The following is a 21618-nucleotide window of genomic DNA, read 5'->3' as shown; positions in this document are numbered from 1 at the left end:
TCAGGTTGGCTGCTTTCTGTATGTAGGAAACTGCAAACTGACTACAGAAGTTGCTTGCTGAATACCAGGAATAAATTCCCTGGTTTTGTTTCCACCTTCCATTTTAAAAATCAGACTTTTTACATACATGCTCACCTGCAAGGCTGGGACCTCTTAGTGATCTTTAGTCTGAATGAGCTGAGAACTGCAGTCTCTGACATACTACAGCTTAACCACAGGGTTGCTAATTTTGTCTTTTAGGCATAACTAATAATGGTTTTTAAATGAAGCTGATATAGAAGCACTGCTGTTTCTGTCCATACCTCGCGCACACAGAAGATTTTTGCTCCTTTAGAGCTAATTCAGCATTTACCCAAATTATGTAAATGAGACTGCCTAACAAGAAGGAAGAAAAACTTAAAGCTGATCTGCTTTAGAGGAAACTTCTGTTCTGCTGACGGTGGATCTCTTTCAAAATGTTTGTCTCCTAACACTCAACCCTGACCCTCCATCCCCTGGCTGAAGATGGAGTTTGGACAAATCTTTCTCTTCAAGCAGTAATAAAAGGATTTTAAAAAAGTTATAGTTATACAAAACCTGGTACATGAAGAATGGCTACTACTTAACACCTGCTTAACTATTACATCCAGGCTATGTCTTTTCTAAAGGCAGTTTTCATTTTTCTCCAAGAGTATTTCTGGGATGGATGCACTATCTGAAACCAGGTGATGATGTCTCTGCAGCCCAAGGTATTTCATTTCAGCTTTCACAATTAACAAGCACACTGAAAGCACTGTGAAGGTATTGGAAGAGCAGTGGGTTTGTCAGGTTTGCTCTCTTACATGTAAGTTTGTGGCAGAGGTAATGGAAGGCCAACACTAATTATGCTGATATTGTGCAAATTAGAAAGCCACAGGTAGAAAGCTTTGGGGAAAAATAATATAAATATGCCACATGGAAACATGACGTACAATCACAAGCCACATTTTCTTTTATTTCTTGCAGCAAGTTTCATGAATGAGAGAGAAAGCCTCCAGGGTACAGGTTTGCTAAATGCACCTCTCTGAGGATGAAGCCAGCTTTGCTCTTTCTTCATAGTTGACTTTCAACTGCCAGACTGATGGCAGAATTCATCAAGCCTCTGTCTGCTTTCAAAAGAAACACCCCTTGTGATATTACTCTTTGGCCAGTATTATTATTTCTATCTGTCTCAAAAAAAGAAAAAACCACAAAAAGAGCAATTCAGGCACTATGCTTTATCAGAGGCAGGGCTGTGTAGGGCGAGTGAGGAAAACACAAGAACATCCCATTAAACCTGACCTCCGCACATGTAGCAGCACTGACCTGGACACGGATGCTGCTGTGGGCACTGGCATTCTCTGGGGAAGCTGCTGATCTTTTGAACTCCAGCTTGGAAACAAATTCCTAAGGTGACCTGAAAGCCTACAGGTCTGCACAGCTCTAGCACATGTATAGTCTACATGATACAGGATATGTCCTGATGGAGGGACAGCATTAGGTAACCAGTATTAAAGGAAGAGCAACACTGAAGGGAAGGGTGGAGGATGAGTAAGGAGGAGGAGAAGGAAGGAAGGAGAAGAAATCCCCAAAGGAGAAACCCAGGAGATGCATTAGTAGAGAGGAGAGTCAGTGGATTCGTTTTCGCTTGTCTGCCCAGACCCTGGTAAAGCTTGTAGGCTCAGCTTACTATATTTAGAAATGGATGTCTCCCTGCAGATTTAGTCAGTGATTTGATCTTGCTGCAGGAAGAGAAAGGGTGAGGACAGAACATCCTCCTGCTCCACCAGCACTGAAATTATATTTTAGATACATCTAAGTCTGTGCCAAAATAAAAGACTCACACAGTTCTGAATCTGGACGTGGAATTAAATATACTTACGTAATTTCAGCATTAATGGTTGGGCATGAAAAAGCAGTCATTCCTACTTCCTGATCAAATCTAGTCTCTGAAAGCTGATGTAGTTTCCCAGAAAAAGCTGGCAGGTAGGATGGATTTCACTCTGAGATACCACTATTCTCCTTCGCTCCACACCCCACTATGTCTTTACAATAGAAACAAACCAACAACTGTTTGCAAATTACCAATAAAACAAATAAACGTCTTGCTTTTTAGTAGCATGTTTTAGTGGTGGACTTGTCAGTGCTAGGTTAAACGTTGGACTAGATGATCTCAGAGATCTTTTCCAACATGACAGTTATGATTCTATAATTTTATGAAAACATAAATCCCAACAGATTTTTAATTCAAACAAAAACAATAAATGTGTTTCTGACACAAAACACACTCCATTATTTGGCTGTGCCATCTTTATGCCAGCTGAACAAGGGAAAATTGGGGTTAAATTAAGAGATGCTCTCAGCTACTTGATACCAATTCAAAGGTAAAGCACAGCTGGAAGAGACAGCTGCCTATTAAAGCCAAGAGGAGGATAGATGTATTCTGAGGGAGAGGGGAGGGGTTCCTGCTTGACAACATTAAATTCAAGTGGTCTGCAGGGAACTTTCACGTTGAGAGCACTGAACAGCAAAGGCTGTCCAAAATGGATACAAATACATTGTCAAGCTGCTGTGACAGACCCATTATGTGTGAGCAGCTTAGCAAAATGAACTTGATCTAAACTGTCTCAAAATATAAATGCCACAAGTTCAGAAGAACTTGAGCATCTGACTGTCCCAACCACTGCTGAGGTCAGCAGGAGAATGCTGGCAGCAAAGAAAAGTGGCACATCAAGGAAAGCCTTGTCCACAAAGCCACCACCCAAGGAAAGACCCTTTGTCACATGCCAGTGCTGCCACACTGCAAGACTACACTTTTTCAAACAGACATGCTCTCACAGTTGTTCTCTTCTTGTCCAGCTACAGAAAGAAAATTTTAATGCAGTTACAGAAAACAAGCAATACATCTGTTTTCATATGCAGATTTCCCAAGTTACGTAAAAACCTTACAGCACATGACAATTTTTATTGTCACAAACTAATGAAAGATCAGGAAAAGGATGATGACTTAGTGCTGGCAGTGACTTGAAACTTGTTAAGTTCCATTTCCACAGAGGCGTTAGAAGTAACGCTTGTGAACTCATACTTAGCAGTATGCATGTGACATGTATGGGTAAGTGAAGGCTAAAGCCTCAATTTAGTTCTCAAACAGAATATCCAACACAAAAATAAGTTTTACAATAACAGTTAAGGACATGTTGCAACTTTCATTCACAGTTATGAGATTCTTTAGGAAAAAGTGTTTCAGCATATGCTTATGTCCCTTTAAAGTCTCAAGAATGTGCTTTAGTGATCTCTGAATCCATGGCACCAGTGAGTAACTCAACAGCAAAGTTCAAGGGATCTTCAGAACAACCACAGGTGGCAGGATGGGTACTGAGAAAAGGTGAAGTATATTACTGCAGCTCTTCAGGAGGGCTTTTCTCATACTGTGATGAATTTATTAGAAAATACGGAGTCATTTACAAGATATCCTATTATTTATTTCTTTTAAAGCAAAAAAGCTTTATCCCTCTTTTCAGATCTATCCACTCATTGCAAGGGAATGGCCAGAACAAGCACAAAAATTTCAGAGATGTCTTGGTAAGTCAGCACAAGATAAACATTGCTGTATGTGTAGATCCAAGTGTAGAGACATAGGAAAAAGCACATCAGATCAAAGGCTTAACCAAATATGCCCTGTTAGCCAACAGTAGACACTGAAGTGCGGTAGGTGCACTCATTGTAAAACTACAGACTACTCGTTTATTAAGATTAAACCTTGGTCTTGCTCCAAATTACATGTCTGATGCCACAAGATAGGAAGAATAACAGGGATTCCCTCCTGGGTGATGACCAGCTAGCCCCACACATTGCTCCACTGATGAACTACTACTGAGAAATCAGGCAAAAGCAAAGGTTCATGCACAAACCAGGTCACACAAACATCCCTTCTCTTTCCTCTCTCTTTCTGTTTTCATCTCTCCCTCTTTTCCAATGCTAGTGATCCATCTATGAGTGAAGCCTTACTGCAGAAACACTGTTTTTAACCTCCACTCAATAAACAAACAACTGACACTATGTCTCCTAACCCAAGCCAAGCTCCAACAGTGAGTTTCATCCCACTACAATGCAGCCAACACTTCATGGCTTGTTCCCAGGATGAGGATTCCTTAATCATGTCAAGGAGCTGGTCAATATTCATCGTACAGACTAAACACTTCTCACACGCTTTCCCAAAGAACTCTAAAGCCACCTGGGTAATTCAGCAATCACCTCCTCTCTGCTCCCGTCCCTCCCCCCACTCACACATTTTTAGAGCAAGCCACGCAGAGTGTAATACAATACAGATTTTATCATCTATACACCTCAAGATTTGCAGGAGTGAACATCTTAGTGTGAGTTCTAGCTTTGGAGGGTTTTTGAAGAAGGGCATTTGCTTCTTTTATACAGGCCAGGCCTCCACTGGTGTTGGTTGTTGCTGTTGTTGTTGGGTTTTAAATCATAACTAGCTATAGTTGTCATGAACTCTGATTAGATATCCAATCTAACAGACTGAAAATTTTGCACATAAGTCTCAAAGGACTGCATTAGATTACCAGTAAATATTTGATGAAAGTACATGCTCTCCATTTTTTCAGTGTGTCCATATTAAAGGAAAAGAGATATCAACTTATGGAAATGTTCTCTAAACTAAGTTAACATCATCAAGCCATAACCTTAACAGATTGGATAAAGAAAGAGCCATTAACATAAGCTGTTAGGCTTCCATGAAACCAAAGAAGAAAATAATGAGGCATCAGGCAGAATAGTGTTAACTAAAAATCAAAATAATAATAATAAAAAAAATAATACAACAGCCTCTAGTATTTGCTGTGCATATAATACCAGGTTGTTAATTTTACTGATATCTTTCTGAGCCTCTGCATGTTACAGTGTCCCCCTACCAGAAACAACACTGGCAGAACTGAAATAGGCTCGTTTTCAGAAGCTCTGTCTCCACTAAAATTTTATTTGAGTTTTCCTCAGTTCCCAGTTCATCTCTGTGAGGAACAGTGCTCAATGTGCTGAACTGTAAATTGAGTTATTAGTGTAATAAATCGTTCTAATAATCAATTTAAAAGCAAAACAATGTGGGAAAAAAATAACTAGAAGAGTGCCATTAACAATAAAACCTGGCTACTTCTAAATCTTTTCACATGTTCAATTATACTGGTTAGCACATGCTAAGCATGTTAAAGATGTGTTAAAAAATAAATAAATAAAAAAGAACTGTCAGGGTTCAGCAGGATATGCTCTACGGCAATCTCTTTTTTAATGAAAACATGTAAAGTAGATGAAGATCATCATGTGATGACTAATTCTTAAACTTGGATTGGCTCTGACTTCTTTTATATATAGTGTGTGTTAACAGTACAACTTACCTTATTCAGCACCTCTCCCATGCTTGAACTCTATGCAGAAGATGTTCCTCCATTTTTTAAACATACCAGCTATTGGCATTATTATAACACACAAACAATTGTTCACAATTTCCTCTGGCAAATTAGATTCCCTTTTGCCATCCTTAGAGGACCTGACTGAACCTGTCCTCTACATCTCTGATTTCTTATCTTTTTGCTTGACAAACCATGCAAATGGTAATTAATGCAGGATGTATCAAGGAGGGGGTTTACCATCACAACAGGCGATGAAACAGCAGGAACAAGAGAAACCCCATGAACTGAGCCAGGGATAACAAAGGACATTTTAAATAATATTTCTTCACCTTCCCATCCCCAACAGCTTCTCCCTGTAGTTTCTTCTCCATAACCTCTGCCACTGGACTCTCACTTTAGGATTCGTCCTCTGACTCTTAGCTCCGTATTTTCAGCTTCCAGGAATTTCCTTCCCTGAACCAGCTGCCCGTGCTTCCCTTCTCTTTTCAACAAAGTGCTCTTCTTGTAACAATGAAAGTCTCTCCATCCCTCTCCCCACATAACGAGCTCTCTACGCATCAGATCCACTGGCTGACATCTATTTTTTTTAGGACATTAATAATGGTACTTGAAAATTTTTTTATGTTCCATGAGCTGACAGTATTGCGTGCGTCATAGACTGTTATTCTGTCACCCTTCTTTGAGTTTCAGCCTGCCGCATAATTTGTGTGCCATTTCCTCAGGATCAGACCTGATGGGCCAAATCAGGCTTTGTATAAAAGCAGGCTGCCCTGAAATGTTATGGAGTCTCCATCCTTGGAGATTTTCAAAAGCTGACTGGACATGGTCTTGGACAGCCTGCTCTGGGTGTCCCTGCTGGAGGAAAGGGTTGGACCAGGTGACCTCCAGAGGTCCCTGCCAACCTCAGCCATTCTGTGAGTCTGTATTCTAAAGCATCGGACACTTGCTTCTGACACGGTGAGGGAAAAATTGACCATGTAATTTTAGCCTCTTTTATGGAAGGATCTATTTATAAAATGCCTACATCTTTTATGACACGAGAAGATACCTACACAGACACAAAGAGGAAAACCTCTTCTGAAAATACGAGCTCTAGGAGTGTCATCTGTTCAGATGAATCCTCCCGTTTCTGCAAGGAAGGAAAGATCCACATATTTCTGCAGGACTACTTTCCTTCCTCTGCTTCCCATCAGAAAGTAAGAATTGATTTACGCAATCCATAATAAAAAACAATACAGAAATGGAAAAACATATCCATTTGACCCAGCGTTACCAATCGCTCTCACACAACACACACATTTCTCTCATCCACTCCTGCAATAGAAGCACATCTCTCAGTCAAGAAATTCATGGTCAGACCACATTAAGTGCCTGGCTCTATAATTTATTGCAAGGTGTATTACACACATACAGAGCTATATTTTATATAGCAAAAGGTTTATTTTGGCTAGGAAGGGACAAGTTTCTGAACTAGAAATCAAAACATACAGACATTTTAGAAACTACTCAAGCTATGTGCTGGATGGAATGGATAGCAAGCTGTTCTGGTGCTAAGTATACTATTATATATTTTACATTCCCTATTGTTAAATTTACTGACATTTGTTCATCATCCCAATGTTGGACCAGTGCCGGCAGTTTGCCTTTGATAGTCTGTACCAAACTGTCTGAAAGATGCAGCTTAAAACAAAACAAAACAAAACAAACAAACAAAAAACAACTACAATGTATTTGGTATCTTGCAGAGAAGCAATTGAAGTAAAATGATCTGAATGGAGCTAACTCTCTCCTACACAGTTTAATAAAGTGAATGCTCTGAAGTATCAACAAGTTCTAGAAATTTATCATCATATTCATACTAGTAGAGAAAGCATTGACACTTTTCTGTACTTTCATTTTTAAATCTTAACCATAAAAAAAAACAAAAAACAAAAACAAAAACAGACAACAACTTGTATTGTAAATAGAATTAAAAATATCCTACCAAGAATATATATTTTGTCTAGATTGCTTCAAAAAAAAAAGTTCCTCTGCAACTTGAAAAATTACATCATTAGGCAGTATCCCAAACTGGATTTCAGAGGTGACAAACTAACAGCTATTTGTCATTTCCATATTTTTGCAGATTTCCCAGAAATTTCTACTGCAAGCTTTAGTTCAACTTTGTCAGATCAACTACATCCAATTAAATACACTTGTCTACATGCATCTGCCTGAGTGAGACAAGAAGTGCAGAACTGCTTCTGACTGCCACAACCTATCCACTAATCATTTCCTCAATCAAGATGAGGCCAACATCCTTTCAAATTTTTCTCTACTCTCTCTGGAGCAGCCTCACATACTCCAGCCTAAATGAGACCTCTGCTTGGTCATGGCACTGATTCATGACTGTAAGACCAAACTGGCCTGTAGCTTTATACCCTAAGTATTAAACAACTGCCATGGACAATAAAGTTCAATGAACAGCACAATAAAAAACTCTACCCTTACTTTAGTCTGTCATTTATGAGGTAGCTACATGCTTGGATACCTTCCTTACAACACTGCTCATATGATTAAATAGATGAAGAGAACAGAGAAGAGAAAGAGTGCCACTAAGTAATTTAGCATCACTATTACTACATCCAAACACTTAGTTATCCTTCTGTGAGCATGTGCTCTATGTACCAGTTATAATGGATTTTCTGAGCTGTCTCCAGATAAGACCAAAGATCCTTTTTCACACTAAAATATCTTACCAACTTACTCAGCAACCAGGCATATTGAAGCTACATTTTGTGTTCACTTGTCTCCTGACACATATCGCTTCTGAAATAAAAGCTCATTAATAATAATATAAACCCTGGTTTTGAAGCGTCATTTGGGAGAGAGCAAAAGAAGTCAGATTTTCATTCCTCCTCCACCAGCACAGATGCAAAATAAGTAGGATAATACATCTACTTTGCACTTAATATAATAAGACATGCCAAAATAACTTACCTATCACATCAGATCTCCATGAGCCAAAATTCCACCTCAATCTGAAGAAATCGTGACCTGTTGGATATGAAGCGATCCATTTTCACCAATGATAAAAACTTGTCCTCCTCTACAACAGGCTAGCCAGCCATATATTTTTGTGGGGAAGAAGAAAAACCCTTTTGTCACCACAGAGAACTTAGCGTGCCAAAACTTCCTTTTTGCTTTCCATTACAATTCAAATACTAACAGATATCTTACATTTCCCAATCATCAGTCTATATTGTTTTAATCTTCATAGAGACTATTCACTGAGATTTGTAGCATTAGGATGATGGCATTTGGTTCCAAGAAGTGTCTCAGAGAAAATTACAACCCCCCCCAAAGTTTACTGATTAAAAAAAAAATAAAATTGTACACACAAATTCTTACGGTGCCAATAGCGCCCTTTGAACAAACCTGCAAAGCCCAGAAACCAAAATGTTTCTTCCCTCTTCCTTTACTTCTACAGTTTTTTTGCTCCTTTCTAAAAGAGTCTCTCACAGTGAAAATTCAAAAGAAGGGAATGGAAAAGAGGGGGTATGGAAAGAATTAATAAGGACTGTCAGGGAGATGAGAGAAATGCCATTATATGTGTTTTTTTTTTTTTTTTTTTTTTTTAGAAAATCAGCCCTCTGAAAATCATAATCATCACATAGATTTCTGATATCCATACAGTCTAACTGGGATTTAGATCAGTTTTGCTGAAATTTCTATAAAACAAGGCAAATGAGACTCTCTAGCAGCCAGTGTTCTCTAGAAACATGCAAACATTAGCAGTCTTCAACCTTCATTAATGTATGTAAAACATATTGTCAACGTTAAGATTGTTCTCAAAAAGAAAGTGTGTCAAGTTTCAACTCATGCTAATTTTCAACTAGCATGAAAGCAATATAACATGAAATTTATGCAATGATACAATACACACAGTCTACATCTTTTAGTGTACAGAGGTGTAATGTACTATGTTAATTGCCTCTGAAGTGAAGCACAAAACATGAATCCACCTTTACTGACTTAAATTGTTTCACTGACTCCACTTAAGTAGTGCAAAAGATCTGGTTTCAGGGTAAGCTGAGAAAAGAAACACAAGTCAAGAAAGTTTAACCTATGACACCAGCCATTGATTTTTCACTCATTTTTTTTATTAACACTGGCCTTCCTATTTTTCCCTTGGTCATACGGTTGTAGGGAACTCCACTACATCAGAATGAGGTCAGTAAGCAAAAGCACAATCCCATTTCCGCTCAAGTGAGTGGAAAAGCTTCGATTAACTCGATAGGAAGTTATAGCAGAGCCTGAAGAGCAAAAGATATCCTGCATACTTTTTTTTTTCTTTAGGTAAAAATTAAAAATGTAAATATTTTAGAATAGAGGGGGATAAAAGCAGGTATTTGGGAAAGTTGACAGAGGGGATTATTTGTGGTTTTGTTTGTTTGTTTTCAGAGGAGCAGGGTTGACTCATAGCCAAGTGCAAACAAGAAAGTAAAAACTAACATTGCATTATATGCCACAATGGAAAAACAATAACCTGGTTTTATAATGCCTCAGGAAATTTCCTCAGAAGTAATGCCGGCATAGCACACTTGCAAGGCAGAAAGAGGAAAAAGATGCAGAACTGAATAAGCAATTGGGCAAGGAGAAAATTTATAATGGATCAATTAAAGACCATCAAATTTCTAATACTGCCTGTAAGAAAATTGCTTTGTTGAACACTTACACCTTTGTATGAGAAGCTTGTTAGTTCTTTCTGCTGATTTGCACCAATTGCTTGCTATTAAAATGATTTTCCTAGGGAACATTTCAATCATTAAAATAGATAAGCTTATAACTAGCTGGACAATGCTCTACAGCTCAGCTTAAATGTATCCACTGTTTTAAAACAAACAGTCCAAAGCTGTATACGTGAGCTATATATCACTTTGTTTTCCATTAACTTAGTTCTGTCTCTTGAATAACTTTGAAGTAATGTTTGCATTAGGTCCTTGGAAGGAGTCAAACTCTTTTTAAATTATGGAGATGAAGGAAATGAAACCAGCTCCTTTGCTCCCCTGCTGTTCTCAGGGGGATCTATCCCTGCTTTTCCCTGAAGGTGTACAAGTGGTGCGGACATCGGTGGGTGCTCCTGGGAGTGAGGAGGTCTGAGTAGTTCCCCCCTAGTAACAGCCTCATCTCAGATGGGCTTCCACAGCCTCCTCCTGTGAGGATCTCAAAACATTTTAAAAGTTGAGTGGTAGTATGAGCACACTGGCACATTGGCTTCACATATAAGAAGTATTTGCTAAAGGCTGAAGGAAAAATCTTAATGCTTTAGGACATTTAATATCTTTAGGAGTGTTACTCACACCACTTTTTTCATCTATAGTGCCTTTACCTTTATTTACATTTTTGATTAGAGGAAGGTTTATATGAATCAATCTGACCATAACAGAAATATATCCTATTCAGTCGTTGACATATATGGCCATCTAGATAATAAATAAAAATCAAACACTAAGTTTAATCCACTATTTTTTTTGTCTTTTAATTTCAAAACTTATGCTTTCATCATATAAAGAGCTGAAATATCATTTCATTTTTAGATCAAGATGGAGTTCATGACTCAGTCTTCTTTTCCCTCTTTCTTTCCAAAGACCACCACCTTTCAGTGCACAGGATGCCATTATGCCATACTAATGAGGGGAAAGTTCCCTGAATGAATTCTATTAGATGTGCTCGATGCTCTGTTTGTCTGCAGTACATCTGTGTACAATAGGGGACATTTTATCTTTGGACTAGACCTTAAGAGAAACCTCCTGAAAGCTGACACGAATACAAACAGAAAAACGTGCAAGCTGCACAAACCAGCATCCAATTTCTTAAAAGAGTTAAAACTTCCAAAAAGATTAGTTTGGTCAGTAATATGGACAATTCAGCATGCAGTGCTATTCCATTTTCCTCTTAAAGTAGTTTTATGCTTACAGTGTATTTGTAGTTTTTTGCAGCCTTAAAATAAAGGTCCTCAACTTCAAGTTATTACTGCATGATGTCTGAGACAAAGCATTAATTTCCAGTTTCAAGTATGGGGAAACAGTTACAGAACAAATATCATGCTGCCTTGGAGGACACAGGCTGGGTAAGCCACCACATAACCCCTGTGCAAAATGTTCAAATGAGACACTCGTGACGAGATAAGGAGAGCAAACCCCAATGACCCGGCTCGCTCCATCTCAGGGAACAGACAGGCAGACACTGGGAGTCGTGCAAGCCAAGGACCATGTGGGATCCCTGTGGTGGATCCCCCAGCCAGTGGATTCCGAGGGCTCCTTTGGGAGATTTTGCTAGCATGGGTTTTAAGAGAAATCTCATGAGGCTGCCTTTCTTTTTACTCCAGCCCACAGGATGATCAAACCCTGCGATAGAGCCATTACTGTTTCATAACAGCGGTGCATCAGGAGATAGTCACTCAAAAACAACAACAAAAGAGCTACAACACAACACATGTGGAAAGATGAGCTCCTGATTTAGGATCTAACTTTACTTTTTCGCCTGTCATACAAGCCTGCACACTCTACTGTAGTGATCAACTGCAAGATAAATCCCACTTTGTCCTGTTTCCTAACCATGAAGTACTAAATAAGTAAAGCACTAGATAAGGATGACTTCTTTTATCCAGTAGAGCAGGAGACTATTGGTAATTCATTTAAAAGGAAAGAAATTTAGATGGAAATAATAATAAAACCTGACAGTGTTAATGGAAATAACTTAGTATTTTCTTTTACAATGACATTTAATATAATTGAAAATTTGAAAGGTTGGGGACTGAAATTCTCTGCTCAGAAGTTACAGAACAAACTTGAACAATACAAGCTTTTCCAAGCTTGTTTTCACCTAAGTCTCATTATATCTGTGGTTTTCTGAAAAACAAAAACAGAACAGAACAAGAAAAAACAAACACCAAACCTAATGCCCAAGCCCAAGAGGTTAGCTAGTTTGGATTGTTTAGCTTCATTCTGCAGAACACACCAATGAGCTTCCAGTTTCAAAATATAAACATATATCCACAAGGAAATAAAATTTCAAAACCAAATTACCTTTTTGAGTTCCTCCCCACCAAAAAGTAAATGAAACCAAAACAACAACAAACTTATCAGAAAACAATTGTTCACCACTGAAGATTTAAACCTGAAATCCTTTAACTTAATAAGCATGTGGCCTCCATTGTTTTGTATGGTGTGTAAGAATTTACTTTGCACAAAGGAAAGAAAGACAAAAAAACACCTTGACCAAACCATTGCAATAAGGTTTTAAGACCATTTTACAGTGGAGCCAATGAATAAAAATAGAGGATCTGTCCCTAAGTTACTGAGAATATATATTTTTTATATATATATATATATTTTTAAATATAAACAAACAAAAGTAGTTTTACCAAGCAACATTTGGATTTCATAGTATGCATTTGGGAATGCTTTATCTCTAAACTCTGAAAAGACTGCAGTGTTTTAGAATGGTGTTACAAGGAGCTGGACCTTGTTAAAACACTAGCATGACTCTGAGAAACATCACAAGTTAACACATTTGGATAAATACGTAAACAAGGCAGAAGTGGAGGAAGGAAAGCAGCTTTGCATCTCAATTATGAAAGGCTAAAGCTAAGATACAATTGCTGAAAGTATCAACGCCACAATTATTTACATTAGTTCAAAACTTTTAACTACCATAATTAATTAAGGTTTTCCAGTATCATAGGTAAACTCAAATAGGCTGCAATGATTATGCACACAGATTTCTGATGTAGCAAAGTGAAAGCTAACAATTAAAAATGCAATAGCTTCTTAAAAGGCTGGCAGCAGTTGTACCCTGACAAACCACTCATTTAATCAGAGGCTTCCTGAAACTCATAGGAGTCTTGCATCTATCAGGCACCCACAAATCACATAAAGAAGGAATGAGATTAGACATACTGCAAAGAATTACAAAGCGAGACTGGAGCTAATGACGTGTCAGGAAGAGCATTAAAATGGAACATTTAAAGAATCACATGTGGATCAAAAACAAATACATGAGTTTGGTCAGGTCCGTGGCAGTGCTGAGCTGTGCTCTCACAGAGCATGTGGGCACACTTTCACCAGTGTTTTCAGGTTATTTATACTGATGATTTATACTGATGTTTCATAGCTCTGTTTACAAGTCAGTGAGAGCTCTGGATGCTTGAAAACAAAAGCCAATTTATGAAGCACCTAAATATACATTTATATACAATTACACATACATTTAAGTTCCAAATGGCTGGCAACTTTTAAACTTTGGGTTAGACCGTACATGTGTCATAAATCTCCACACCCTAAGAGGTTCTTATTTCTGTATTTCTTTTCCTCTTAACTCACAAGAAAGCAGGAAAAGATTAAAAAAAATAGTAAAAAATATTGATCTCTAACTTTTTACGTATAAGCAGCTTATTTTTCTTCAGGTAAGATAATTACATGTGTAAAACAAACAAAAAAACTAAATGAGTCGATGTAGCAGCAACAAAACATTTTCCCCCTATTCTCCCCCATAAGCTTACATATAATCTCAGAAGTATAAAATTGTAAAGGGTTGACATACATCCAAAATATTGATGATTTTTAAGAGTCTTTCTTTACCTTTCAAAACCCTTAGATAATTTGTAGTGCCCCTGCTTGTCGGATTTCAGAATCCATGATCACAGCTGTGCATGCTGGGTCTTTCAGCCTTTCAAAATAGACATACAAAGGAAGTCATGGAAATAATGCCTTAAATAAAGGGGTCGGTATTGTCATACCCACTGAACAACTTCATTTACAACCACTGACTAAATCCATTATAGGTGTTGGCAGCTTTAGATCTATGTATTGCGTTTTGGTGAATAAATGCCACTACATATTTAGCCTTTATAGAGCAAAGCTTTTATTTTGTGTATAAATCTGCGTTTAATGAGCCTTGAAAGAGATGATTGCTAAATAACAGCCTGCTGCATTCAAGCTCAACTGCCTCCAATTATATTGTTTATAATTATATAATTGTACAATATAAAGTGTGTCCAACAATCCCTGTGTTTTATTACTGCACAGCACTATGACACTGATGTAAATCACCTTTCCACTTTCACAGTCAGCCCCTTTCATTTTGCTTACTCAGCTGACAAAAACACACACGGAACTGCACTTTGACTGTTGAATATATCAAACCAGCTTACCAGCCTCAGCATAAACGTGAAAATAATGGAAGTGGCCAACCCACAAAGCAGAAAGGGGAAAGAAAGGTATTGCTAGATAAAAGAAAATAGGAAAAAAAATAGATTAATTCAAAATGATGCGTATTGTTTTTAAAACTGTTTTCTTAGGGTGTTTCTTGTTAGCAGATGCTTCTGAATACACTGCCTATCCAAAATTCCCATGACAGTGGGTGCATTGGCAGGTAATGTTCTTTGCATTGTTCTTTCCAAAACTGCTATATGGATACTGCAGCATTTGCCATAACGGTGCTAAAATTAGCAAGGATTTTATTAGCAAACACGTCATTACGCTGTTAAACGCCTACACAAACCTGTCTTCTTCCCCCACCTCCATCAGAATGGAGCAACATTTCTTCTGTTTCATCATTTGCAAACTCATCCAACTTTTAATCGGTTAAGCAATTTAATACACCGTCACTCAGCACATACTTAGAATAATTCCTGCCACAGAACTTCTAGCCTCAAAGTCATCCAGAAAACTCTCTTTTGACTTAGCAGTGATGGCATTTCATTACTTTGATATTACTTGCTGGGCATACATTCTAGAGTAATAAAATCCGTGTTTTCAAACGTGAGGTAAAGCCCTCCACCTGCCCCCTATTTTCCCTTCAAGCACACCATCTAGACAGGATTTTTTCCTTTCCTATTTGGCCCACAACCCTCTCAGCCCCAGTGCCTGGCCCATTAACAAGCGAAGTTGTGGGACCAGAGTTACGGGGCAGGAGGGCTCCCATCGGTCTCTCCATCAGCGGAGGGTGGCACGCAGCCACCTGCTAACTTGCCCCTCTGTCCTCTTGGCTGCCTCTAAAGCCACTGCTCAGAGTTGTTCCAAACTCCCTTTTAAAGTCCTAAACTTCGCCGTACTCCAAATCAATATGCTAAATTTTGCCTTGATGATTGGAAGCAAGGATGCTTTTAAGGTTTTCAGTGCCATTAGATGGCAAGAGGTTGGGCCCTTAAGAGTGGGCTTTACGCGCAGGGCTTCACATCCTCTGAACTCCTCCAGTTTCTCCTCCTGCCTTGTCAGCATTTACACACCTTTGAAACTCCTGAGCTTGGAGGGGTGTTTGCAGTCAGACGCCTCTCTCTGTGCTTTATGACTGAAATAGTTATCTTCTGAAATCTACCATTATTATTATTTTAACAACTTGGACAATTTCCCAAATTGGAAGAAGTTGTTTTAAAGCTATGATTAATTTTTTCAAAGTTTCCAATTAAATCACAGCAGATACTTTTCCAAGTCAATTAGTTTCAATACTGCACATCAGTTTCTAAGCAGTCTCTTAACTAGAGTCAACAACTGCAGAAAAACAGCACACCTGAACTTCTCTTAGATTTAGATGTTGTTTTGGAAATGAATACTAAATTAAAAATTAAAATGTGATTACAATTATGCAGTTATTTTAAAATAATAGTTGCATCATATTCTTTGATCTTGAGGAAACGTTTCACCATTATTTATCAAACAGCTTACCCTTATTTGCCATCTCTTAGAAAGATTCTTCAAGCTATGATCTTAATATAAACTCTTGTATGGTACAACAAACTTAAGAGGAAAAAAGGAATGTTCTTTTCACAGTCACTGATAAAGGCCACTTCCCACAACTAAAAGGTATAAAGAGGCAGTAGCTAAGAAGGGAGTAGAAAAAGAATATACATTAAATATCAAAAATTTTGCTGTGAAACAGAAATCCTGTCACTCTATATGTTCTGGACATACTAAGCAGGTCAAACAGATCTCAGCTTACTACACGCCTGTGGATTAACTGTTAACTTCCACAGGCACTGCTACTATATGCAGCAGTTTTCTGCTTGACTCTTCCAGTTACCCCAGAAAAACGTTCTTATCCATTTGGAAATGTCCAGGGAAACATACATGTTCTGTACACCTCATCATATGCAGTTTAAACCCTGAATTTGCAAAAAATAATAATAATGAAGTCTGAACCATAATGGCCTTGCATAATTTACTATTTTTCATAAAATATGAAAAAAAAACAAACACAACTGAAAGATTCCACACATTTATGTATCATTGCACACTCAGCAACGGTGCTGTTGAAAAACAGCTGCTGGTTACTTTGACTTCCAGCTCAAACAATCCTTGAAAAAGTGATCAGCTGTTTAATGAATTTCACATAAATTAGAGTAGTTTCCTTCACAAAGCTGAGGCATTGGAGTAAAATATTCATACTTAACAACTTCATCAGTCTCTCTCTATTTATGAAAAAATGTGTATCAGTGTATGTAAATTTTTCACTTCTCCTTGAACAGTCTTGCACCAAAACTTTGCACAACAGGTTGCTTTTATTTTTTACACAAAAGGATTTTAAACACACTTCAAACATCCCTATTTCTGAGAAAAACCAGGAGTGTATGACTGAAAAAAAATGAGTTTTTTTTTCTTCCTCCGTTATTTAATGGATGTTCATTGATTGAAACTGTGGTGAAAGTAGAACTCTTTATTTACAGGTCCATCAAGTATGGTATGCCCTAATTTGATTCTGTCAAAATCTTGTAGATGCCACTGTGTATTTGAATTCATAATAGAATATGAAACAAAATAAATCAAAAAAAATCAATGAGATCCATTTTAACAGAACATGTTAAAGCATTTCTCAAAAGAAATGGAAATGAATAAAGAGGAAGCAAAGACAGAAGAAAGGAGTCACTCTCTATTAGATTTTGTTCTGTACTAAGGTTCATGTCCTTGCTGCCAGCTGGTAGGTAATACATAATTTCAAGTAAGCAACAAGATACATCTCTTGATCAAACACTCCAGGACTGCAACAAAAATTTCCAATTCCAGTGTTCAAGTCACTGTTTTAAAGTATAGTCCCTGACTATAGTTCTTTTTTAAAGAAAGTCCCTGCTTTCTCCCCACAACCGTCTATTTCCTCAAAAAATAAAAATAAAATAAAATAATTATGAAAACACATAATTAGCATAATATTTAAGGCTGTTGAGTATTACAGGCAGTCATCCATGATATTGTAGATATAAGACATACAAGTTCACATTGACTGTGCATGTCATCTATAGATGTGATTAAACATGAAAATACACAGAATAATGGCTTTTTCATTTCACTTGTGAAACAAATGGCTGATTCAAAAGCCTGAATTCCTCTCGGCTGTGGTACTGATCGTTTCTGCCACATCAGAATCAACTGGCTTTCCAGATAGGGTTCATCTGCAAGCTTACCAATGTTAGCATTCCAGGATCTCCATTTTCCTCATTGACCTAGCTTACTTCCATTAGCTATTACAGAATAAAGTCTCTCTACTGCCTCTGAAGCAGCCTTAAGTGCCATTCTTTGGCCATGCTTTCTTTCTTTGGGCCCTGAGCAAGGAGAATTACTACACGGAGCAATATGATTGCTCTTAGAACATTTTAAGTCCAATTTCGAACTTCACCCATGCAATCAGATCTTGGGTTAACTGTCAGCTGCACAACAGCCCGCAGTGCCAGCAGTCACATATATGCAGCTTGTCCCCGGAAGGGTCCTCAGCTCTTTGGAGCAAGTGCTTCTTTCTTCTGGGGTCTCAGGCCCAGCACCGTATGCTGCTCTCTCCCCTCACACTAATTACTTGCCTCCTAAAGCAATTTGTCTTCTTCCTAGGAAAACAGCTTCCCACGGGTAGCTCCCCACCTTACAGAAAGGAGAAAGGACAAGCCAGTTCTCCCCTGGGAGTTTATGTGGCCTCTTTAAATTCCTCATACTTCCCCACTGGGAAGCTTCTCTGAAACATTTTCAAGACTCTGGAGTGTTGTTCTCCTTTTTGAAAATGCTGATGCTATTCCTGTGTCTCCTTTCAAAGATTTTGTCACAGTTAAGACAGGCAGAGTTTCCCCTCTGGGTGTATCAATATTCCACTGGGCTGTCAACCAGGGAAGTTTCCAGTTCTAAAAGCATAAGCTACTCTAAAAAAGAGGCATTTGTCTTACCTGCCTGTTACTTTTCAGAAGTTAAACTCTCATACTTCACCAGTCTGCTAAAAACATTCATCTGATGTTTTTGTTTATTTTTTTTCATGTTGATAGTACTGATTCTGTTTTCAGTTCTGTTCCACCATACCAGTGTTTCCTTGCCTGAAGTCTTATGGGTTCTGGCTGGGCTTGTTAGCAGGACTCTCTTGAATAAAACAGGATTTTATTATTATTATTATTTTGACAAAGCAAAGCGAGGAAGCATAGTGTTCTTGTACTGAAGTAGCTCTTGAGGAATAATGCCGGCCCAGTCGGGCTTCTCCTTATGAAGACACCTTTTTATCTGACTTCTGAAAACAACTACAGTGCAGAGACACCTGCTGTGGCTGTGCACAGAACTAGCCTGGGTCCCAGGAGGGTTTTTATGTCCTCTAGCTTCATACTGCAAGAATGGGACTCTACCCCTTCACCCCAGAGCTGGCCGTGGAAGCAATATATCCATACCCACACATATCTGAACTTGATCTGTCAGAAGGGAGATGAACTGGCATGAGGCTGGCCCCCTATAGACTGCAGCACTGCCTCCCACCCTGCACTAAAGTGCCATCACTTTGAGGGAAGCACAGTCCCCTCCCTGCTGTCGACAGATTAGCAAGAACAGGGTTGTGCACTTATTCTCGGCCATAACGGTGGGAGAAAATAAAAAAACCACTGTAACTGAGGGTGGAGAGCATTTTTTAGCTTCCAAACTCCAGCTGTACCGACACTGCAGTTTCAGATCCAAGTCCCACAATTTTCAGGATATAAGTGGGAAGAAGGGGAAAGGAAGCTTCTTCCTTGGCATCTGACACATGCTGATAGATGTTTTCTCTATAAACATTCAACGAAGAAAAAATTAAATGCAATTGTCTGATAACGTCAAAGACTCCATTAACTTGCTACAAGACAGGATAAGTATTTCTGTGTCTTGAGGTCAACTACTGCACCGCAAATTGTGATCCAGGATAATTTAGCACAGCTATAATACGCTTAGAAACTAAGTACAAATGTGTTCAGATTTTTTTAATAGATTGACTTAAGGGGATTCTGAGTCCCCTAAAAACATATTATTTTGCTGCATTCCATATCACAGCCTAATTAACTCTATTTTAAAACACACAGATCAACCACATTTAGATTAACACAAAAGCTCTAAAACAAACAGGTTTTCATACATCTTATAAATGTTTATATATATCAGGATGTTTCCTGATGGAATATTCCTGTTGCTCTTATACACCCCCTGCTTAAAAAATAAAACATTAAATTAAAAACTTTCATCAAGATGTGAAATTGGGAAAAAAAACCATACATAATCAGAAATTTTTTGCTAGTTTCCAAAACTGATGCCAAGTACAAAAAAAAAAAAAAAGAAAATCTGGCATTGATAATATAAAACATTGCATCTTAAACTGAAGACAAAGTTGCTGTAACCTGTATTCTAGCCTACAGTCACAAGGGTGTTATTCAAAAAATAAAAGCAGGGTTTTAATTATTGAGTAGATGCTAGTTTGTTGTCTTTTAAACACAAGTGACAGTGTAATCTAAATGAATTTATTGGATCAATATTGAAGCCACTAAGATTAAGAGGTCTCCCTCCTATTCCTGTGCACAAAGCTAACTAGTCCTCCCACAGCCCATCATCAAACATTATGGTTTTGATCTTTGCTTAACCTGAGACTTGCCCAGAAGAGAACAAAAGCTGAGAAACCAAGGGCAGCAAATTCTGCTATAAGCAAAGACATTTTGTGTTTACTATGTGGAGCAGAAGACATCTGAAAATACAACTCATTTGATGAAGGAGTTTTCCACATAGCTGCCACAGAAATTCTTTATCAGGTGAAGATGAAAACACTAGACAATAATTATGCAAGTCTACTTGTTGTAAAGAGTGTCCCAAAGCCTTACGTTCAAGGGGGAAACTTTCTCATTCCAAGAAATGTTGGGAGGTGCCACACACAGGCACTGCTACAAGTGCTGGTATATGGAGGAGACCACAGCATTCTGCTCTGTGAAGGCTGTGGCTTGCATGAGGCCACGAAGGATGGTTCCTGAGAGACTGCCACAATTTCCAGAGGTGTTCATAACTGCCTGATTAACCCTAGGGGCCCCTTCTGCCTCCAATGATGGCTTAAAGCACTTTTATTTTTCATTGTATTTGGCTTCCAAACTTGCCTTGTACTTCTGAAAAGGCAAGGGGGAAAGAAAACATCTATCAGGATACTTCAGTACAGATTTTCCTTGAAGAAAAGCCTGCAATATCAAATAAGAAAGATCAGTTCCCTGTAAAACATTAATAATGCATAATAAAGATCTTTCAACCTTACGCTTCAAGGGCAAAACCAATGCAAAGATTTTAGAAGATTCTCTAATATGTTATAGATGTGGCTATTTTTTTTCTCTCTCTCTCCTTAAGTGAAAAAGGACTTTAGGGTCCTAAATCCAAGGGTTTTCTCCCCAGTTTACAAAACCACATTCTTAACACCCAGAGGGCTCTTATTCACTTTTTTCCTAAACTGATTTATGAGGTCATTAGTAATAATGATTATTGTCAATCCTTCCAGTGCCATAAAAATGTTGTTAACTTCATTTAAAGTGAGTTCTATCACTTCCTCTGCCCTATCTATTCTCTAGCTTCCATTTGCACGGATTAGTAACATAAAAGAAAATCAGGAAGCTTTTCGAGCTCAAGGACTACAGCTATAAATTTGTCTCTCAGAAGAAGTACATGGTTGCACCAGCAAGTTATAAAGCCAATAAAATCACTCCTAGTATAGAAAGTTTCACAAATAATTTTCAGGCATCACAGACATGTTTTTGAAAGTTAGGTGAATTTTGAGCCTTACTCCTTATGAAAATTGTAGGTCAAAATCCCAGACATAAATCTTCGTGACAAAAAGTACTAGTCTTTTTTGATGCAATTTTAAACAGCTATGAGATGGGGATTAGGAAGACTTCCCAAAGTTAGAGGTGTTTACTTTTAATTAGCAGTTTCCAAAG

General features: G+C 38.1%; 1 protein-coding gene across 18 annotated transcripts in view; it reads right to left on the bottom strand.

Annotated features, from left to right (window-relative positions):
* The window catches only part of LOC106045020 (poly(rC)-binding protein 3-like), a 514073-nt gene that overhangs the window by 309333 nt on the left and 183122 nt on the right, over window positions 1-21618 (bottom strand). For 4 of the 18 annotated variants that reach the window (XM_066992634.1, XM_066992642.1, XM_066992639.1 and 1 more), the window contains one exon: window positions 8394-8450. The exons of the other annotated variants lie outside the window; for them this stretch is intronic. The gene's annotated coding sequence lies outside the window, so the exon portion shown is untranslated. The remainder of the gene's footprint in view (window positions 1-8393; window positions 8451-21618) is intronic. 18 annotated transcript variants of the gene reach the window in all.

Source organism: Anser cygnoides, chromosome 2 (genome assembly GCF_040182565.1).
Source record: "Anser cygnoides isolate HZ-2024a breed goose chromosome 2, Taihu_goose_T2T_genome, whole genome shotgun sequence".
Lineage (NCBI taxonomy): Eukaryota > Metazoa > Chordata > Aves > Anseriformes > Anatidae > Anser > Anser cygnoides.
Note: the sequence above shows the minus strand (reverse complement) of the source record. Positions and strands in the feature narration are given on the sequence as shown.